Source organism: Rattus rattus, chromosome 4, assembly GCF_011064425.1.
Source record: "Rattus rattus isolate New Zealand chromosome 4, Rrattus_CSIRO_v1, whole genome shotgun sequence".
Classification (NCBI taxonomy): Eukaryota; Metazoa; Chordata; class Mammalia; order Rodentia; family Muridae; genus Rattus; species Rattus rattus.
In genome coordinates this window covers 100,303,103-100,310,637 of record NC_046157.1, presented here as the reverse complement: position 1 = coordinate 100,310,637, position 7,535 = coordinate 100,303,103, and the positions used below count along the sequence as shown (strand labels likewise).

At 43.7% G+C, this 7,535-nt stretch overlaps 1 pseudogene; it reads left to right on the top strand.

Moving 5' to 3' along the window:
- Positions 1 to 2,056: 2,056 nt before the first annotated feature.
- Positions 2,057 to 7,535, top strand: part of LOC116898457 — an 11,454-nt pseudogene continuing 5,975 nt past the window's right edge.

Here is a 7,535-nt window from a genome sequence, read left to right as displayed (position 1 = left end):
AGGACAGGCCACGCCCTTCCTGCTTGGTACTGGGTCCATTTGATATTTATTAAGTTTTTTATTATGAATAAGGGGACAGCAGTGCCAGCAAACCAAAGGAGGGAGCTGATTTGCTTGAGCTCCCTGAAGGGGTTTGAAGGAATTGACTAGCTTGCCAAGAACATTTGAGGACCCCGTGCCACGATCCAGGCTCCAACTGAAACCCATGAAGACTATTCTCCTGTTCTTAGGTAACAATTCTCAATCATAGAATCTATTGCTACATGAAAACCCAAGGGAACATGAACAGTATTGATAGGGAAAAGAATTTATAACACACACCAGGAGATTCCCATGTGTGTCCACCTGAGCAGATATGAAATGTTCTACTGCTCAAAGTGAGGCTCTCAGTCACATCATTATCATGCCATGGAAATTGACACAGGATAATTCTCAGGCCAAATCACATCATAGAATACCCAGATCTTAAGTGATACACACAAACACATTCACACATGCATAAACACACACACAAACTCACATAAAACTCTCTCTCTCTCTCTCTCTCTCTCTCTCTCTCTCTCTCTCTCTCTCAAATACAACTGGAATGCCAAATGAATACAAGGATGTGACGTTATCTCAAAATACAATGAATAAAATCAGAGAACACCAATGATGCCCTGTTGTCAGTCCAGTCACACACTGTGAGGCAGCAAGAGGGATTAGGCCCCTCCAGCTCTTCACAGGACCTATTGAACCCAAAGCACCTCCACGTCAATTACAACAATGATTGGTCATAATCAGAGCACCTAGAAATTCCCACAAGCCAACACCTGTCCAGGCTACTTAAACCACACAATGAGAGCTCACACACTACTACCCTTATTCCCAGACTGTAATTCAGGCCACAGGCTATGATTTACGTTTGTAGGAATCAAAATAGCCTGTGCCACCATCTCATTCCCATCTGAACTTCACATTCTGATGCAATCAGGAAAGTGATTTTGACCATGAGCACACCCTGGAGTTGTAGCCTACTGTGATGTGAGGAAATGTGGATTTAACAGAACTTGCATTGTGACTACCTGTCATTTAAATTCTTTCCCGGGTAATCCGCCAGGATTCTCCTGAGTTCATCTCTCTCCTTTTGCATCTTGTGGAGAGCAATTTTGAGGTTCTCCAAACGCTTCATTCTCTCCTCCTCAACAGGTGTCGTGGAGGGCTGGGACGATGCCTTCTGATCAAACGCTGTAGGTAGATAAACACCAGTGAACAGGCATATATGTGGACACAGTGTCAAGGAAAACTATGCTTAGTCTAAAACAGAAGTCTGAGGATGAACAGTTCTACAGATACAGTGAATCCCTGACAGAGCAAGAAAGCTATCTTTAAGCTGAACTCAGCTAGGTCCCTGTTCCCCACCATCATAGCCATATGATGACATTTGCCATCATAGATATAGACCACACCTCCTAAAGCCATTCCTCTGGCACTGAAATTCTAAAGCTGGCCTAAACCAGAATTGCAGGATCTTCTCAGCTAATGTCTGATGTGAGGCAGGTAAGTCCTTGAGTCCAAACTGCTTAACATCTGAATCCCTAGTCTGTGTGTTCAAGGACAAAGTAACTGAGACCATGATATATGACCAGGAGAGTATCCCTCTTGGCATCAATGACCCACGTAGTCTACAGGACACTGCTGAGAATGAAGTGCTTCCACAGCCTATCCTGAGAGAGACACTTTGTTATTCTTACAGACTCTCATCCGGGTATTCTTTGGCACTACCCATGACATTAAAGAGATCCAAGGAAAGCCCCTTGACATATAACAGTTCTTGGTTCTCTGTCAAACTAATGATCAGAAAGTGTTGAGTCTGGGTCAGCCATTTAGGAAGACTGAGGCTCTAAATCATACGTCCTACTCCTGGAAGGACCAGCTCAAGCCAACCTCCTCCCGGAAGCTCCCCTTGCCCTGCCCAGTACTCACTTGACCTCCTCTGGGACCTTTCCATTCGTCTTATTCTCCAACGTGATAGAAGGCTGACCTCCCTCTGCCTTGGTCTTGTCTCTGCATGGATATGATTGTCCCTCCGAAAGAGACTGAGGATCCTGGAGAACATGCCTCCTCGGGAACCCATGAGGAAATGAACGGAAATCGCTCAGGCAGTTGGTGTCACCACAACACTGCTGACATCACAGAAGATTCTAGTGTTTCCTGGATACAAGAGAATTTCCAGGGAAGACACCACCGGTGATGTCACTGGGAAATGCCATAGCTTACTCGCTAACTACCTCCACCCAGACTGACCAGTTTCTGCAGTGGCTTTTCCAGAGACTCACTTTTGAGCCAGGGAACACCCATTCCCACACTCTACTTCCAGAGCTTCAGAGTTCTCACTGCTTCATTACAACTCAGTTGCTGAGGATAGGGAGAGTTGGTTAAAGCCTTGATATGGACAGGACATCTTTGTTAACAGCCAAATATCTAAATACCCCCCGGAGAGGGAGATTCTTCTCCCTGAAATGTATAAACCCAGGTTCCATGCATGTGACATATCGTCCAATTCCCATAGTTTTTAGTGTTCCCCAGAGGCCATTTTTTTCCTACAACCTTATATGAATGTAAGTTGGAGTTTATTATTTCATTGAGTGTGCCTTGAGAGGGGGCATGGTTTCAATATATTCACCCATGTTTTTTCCTGAAATCTCTGTTTTACAATCCCATTTTGTGCAATGGAAACTCCTGGTTCCGGACAACATATGTGCTCAGGTATAGGGCAAACATCAAGTTGTAAACTTTCTGTCCATTCTTAAAAGTTAAAATCCCCAAAAGTGAGAGAACTGAGACCCAAGCGAGAGTCAGGGAGGGGCAGAATGCAGAGGTGCTGCTGGCCAAGGCAGAGCAGGAGGAAGCAGGGACGCTGTAGCACATCATGGTGCACAGGGAGCTAGAACTGGAGTTCGACCTGGGCAACCTGCTGGCTTCTGACAGCAACCCCGCGATGGTGCTGTGCCAGGCCAGGGCCTTGTTGGAGGCCAAGCTGAGTGCCCTGGAGTGGGAAAACCCAGAGCATCTCATCAACCAGCTGTGGAAACTGCTGACCACCGGCATGGAGGAGGCGGTGGTACTGTGCTTGCAGGAGCCTGACACAGGCCTTCCCCGCAGGAAGCCACTGTCCGGCCAAGGCCACTCACTTGCTGGCAGCAGTTGGAGAGCTTTAAGGGCATCCATTCGAAGAAGAGGCCCAACCTCATGTGGGACGAGGTGAATGGCCAGTAGCAATGCCCTTGTGGCTACAAGCCTGCCCGGGATGACACTAAGGAGTGGCTGATCAAGGTGCCTGGGAGCACCGACCTCATGGAAGACCTGTTCTCCAAAAGGACTCAGGCCAAGAAGAATGCATGGCCAAGAACTAGCTGAACCATCTGTGGAACCTGGCCTGCATGCACAAGATGCAGATGCCCAGCTTAGCTGGCCTGCACCTTCCTGGGACACCAGAGTAAGGGGGAGCTGGCCTCCACCATGCAAGTGTCCAAGGTCTCCAATGCTTCCTTAGGATACATCCAGGAGGGTTCTGTTCTACCAGTACTCCTGGGTATGCACATATTCCACATTCTGGGGAAAAATAAAAGGTTTTCTAGTTGCAAACAATTTGGAGCAAATATGTATTTGTTCACCTATGAGCATGTAAGTGTATGTGCATGCCTGTGGGCTTGTGTATGTGTATACCACAGAACCCAATGCTTTGCCTCACAAATTAAGATCAGCATTTTTACTACAGTGCCTCTCGTTTATTATTAGTGCCTGGTGACTATAGCAAATTATCAGGAGTCTCATCTCCTCAGGAGACTTCATGCTAGCCTAGGGCAGCAGTCTGCAAACTTGTGTTCTGAGGACCTCTCTTTTTCTTTCCTTTTTCTTTCTTTCTTTCTTTGCTTTGTTTTTGGTTTTGAAGACAAGGTCATAGACCAGGCTGGCCTGAAAGTCAAAGATCCACTTGCCTCTGCCTCCCGAGTGCTGGGATTAAAGAGATGAGTCAACACTGCCAGGCATCTAAAGACCTCTTCATATTCTCAAAAATAACTAAGGACCCATACAACTTGAATCTAAATGGATAGTATCTGAATCTCTATCTACTAATCATATAGTAAACATAAGAAGCTTATAAAATGTAGTTGTAGGGTATTGGGGAGAAGGCTTAGTTAGTTATGCACATGTGAGGACCAGAGTTTGAATCCCCATCATCCTTGTAAAGCATCATCAAGTTGACAACAAAACCTTTTACTCAATAAGTGCTGAACCCACCGTAGGGCACTCTCTCAAACAAATGCTCTCTTTATATTCAGAATATTATTAATTACATGCATATGTATGGTATGTATGATTGTGCCCAAATTACGAGCACACGCACACACAGATACACACACACACACACACACAGACATGTACACATGATTTGAAAATGCACATGTAAAAAGGAGACAACAAACTCCCATGAGTTAACTTCTGACTTCCAGTGATGCCTCTAACACTAAACATGTAAAATAAATAAATATATTTTTAATTTAAATGTATAGTGTTTCTTTTAATTATGCAGGAAACATTCTGTTATCAAGCATTCTTGCATGGTTGGAATTTTGGTTGGAATTACATTTCACCACACTTCTCTCTGAAGTCAAAAACCCAAAACTATATACCACATCTGTGAAATGTTTGATTCTAAATCAATTTAAGGTTGTGTGAGTCATAGCCATTTGGTAGATATGGGACCTCATCCTACCTACCTCATCCAGCACACTGTAGCTGAGTGAGATATACAATGAGAAAAGCATCCTATGCATCTGCACAGACTGCAAGGGAGAAGAAATTAAAGGCTAATGGAGCTTGGCAGATTAAAGGGCACCTCCTGCTGAGAGCAAATGATACATGAGTTAATTATCGGCGTTTATAATATCCCAGAACCTGTGCTTTTGAAGCCATCTTCACTCCATCTCATTCCAGCTTTGGAATCTGGGAAAGCAGGCACAGTGACTTTCCCATAAAACTAGGAAAACTGGATGTAGATGTCTCCATCTTCCCTGAAAGCCAGGACTCTGAAGAGAGGATTCTAACCTGGATGCTTACACCTTAGGCACCATCTCAAAGAGACTCCTAAAAAGGGTGATATTTAAGCTGACTTGAAGGACAGTGCTGTTTGGCTGTTTAACGCATTTCTAGGTTTGTAAAATGAAGACAATGACTGTTCACCCACAAGTCTTTTGTAAGAAGAACATGAAAACGTTCAAAGCCATAGGACTGTGGCAGGGAAGTGAAGGGTATAAGTGGTCACGGTCACCACTATCACTGCTGGCATTGTGAAGCAGGAATGAGAGAGACGGTGTCCATACAGCAGTGACAGGTGAGAGGTGAGTCTAATGGAAGTCAAGTTCCTCATGCCTGGATTGAAAATAACCAAGACACTGACTGCTGTAGAGATTGGAGGCAGAGGCTAAGGAGATTCCCTTCTAGGAATGTGTTTTTCTGAGAGATGTTCCTGGTGGCCTTCAGTGCTCTTAACCACAGTTACTCCTACTGATAATGATTTCTGGAAGTTTTGTCCCATGAGGGTCAATGTGTTTCATTGTGGATTTAGAATCTAGTAATGGAGGTCTAATGCCGTAAGAAAAAAGAATCTAGTCTCAGAATGGGTGGTCTGGGGGTTGTTCTGATCTAGGAAGCAATGACCTGAAAGGCAGCAGAGAGAGTCATGATTTGAGGCACAACACAGAGCTCTGAGGAAACTACAGGGACACAAGTGACATGAGGGCATAGATGGAGGCTGGACACAGGAAAGTAGGGGTCTATCTTTAGGGTACCTCCTACTCCCACCTTATATAGAAGCTACCTTAAGCAAAAGACTAATTCACATGAGATGGCCAGGTCTTTCATCTGATCACCTCCTAAATTTTAATATTTCCTGTCTTTTAACTTCTACTCAAAACCCCAATTCACTGGTGTGTCCAAGTGTCTGCTAGTTACTTTGAAGCAAACTAATAATAGTGGATAGAAGCTAAACAGGACTGAATAAAGTATGCATATGAGGACACTAGCTAAAGATTTTGTGTGGGTTTGAGGGCCGGTAGGAGAATGCTAGAGAGGGGGCAGAAGAGGGTGGTGGGTGGGGAGCAGGGCATGGGGCTAAAAGGGTGGGATGGGGGTTTGTGGAGGGGAAATTGGGATGGGAGATAACATTAGAAATGTAAATAAAGTAACCAATACAAAAGGAAAAATATAAAATCAAAAGATTTGTGTGGGGAAGCCTGGGATCTTTGATCTGAGAATGCAGGCCTTGAGGGAGTCAGTAAGCTGGGTCTCCCTGATGTTCCTCAGGCTTCTTTTTACAGGCTCCTTGTCCATATCTGTCAGCCACAGGGTGAAAATTTCAGGCTAAGACAAACAAAATAATGGAATTCCTTCCTTCTGAACGCCTTTATCTTTATCTGTGGGATGACTTTTCTCCCCAACAGTACCCTGCTTAGTATGAAACCTTTAAACTTGTGGACAGAGCTGAAGAAGACTTCCAAGCCTTGCGTTTTCTGTCTGTGATGTCCATCTTGAACCCTGGATCTCCATCATTTCAGGACTTTATTCGGACTTTTGTTCTGAAAGTTTTCCTGGGACCTCTGATCTACAGAAATTGGTGCCATCTTCCTTGTGACTAAGCTGGAATCCACTTTGTCGCTGGCTTTGCATGTTCTTGAAATCTGAAAATATAGCAAACATCAGGTAAACAATCATGGTAGGAAAAAAGACTTTCAACTTAAACATAAACAATACTGCCTCCCATGGGGAGCTAGAGAGATGCATCAGCCCCTGAAGAGCATTTCTCTTCATCCAGAGACCAGAGATTGATTCCCAGCACCCAGCATCAGGTGCCTCACAACCACTGTAACTGCAGCCCAGGGCATCTGACACCAAGGCTCCATAAACACCTGTGAATGTGCATGTAACCATGTGAGCACATACACACACACACACACGCACACTCACACACAGAGAGACAGAGAGAGAGAGAGAGAGACAAAGAGATTTAAAAGTAATTAAATTTAAATATCTCCATAATTAAGACATCTACTAAAAAGTAACCAACTTAACAATATGCATCACTCTGTCTCCATAAACCCTTTAGTTCTTTTTAAAAAAAAATGTACTATTAACAGCCACTAAAACTTGTATGTTGTAAACAATGTTAACAGTTTTATAGCAATGATTTTAATTGTTTCCACATTTGTAACTGACAGTTCCAAATGTTTAGAGCAGTCTTAAGACCTATGGGTTTTTATTGAAATACGGTAGGAACAATACAATGTCATTATATGCTTGTAATTTTGAGTGGGAATTTTTGAACAAACCTAGCAATGGCTCCCATGTTTTTACAGTAAAGCCTAAGTTAGTTTGTATCCTGTTTGTTCTTGTTTTTTGTTTGTTTGTTTGTTTGTTTGTCTGTTTTTGCCAAATGACCTAAGAATAATCTGAATTACAGACACATTTCAGAGGAATGAATTGGGAAACTAGAC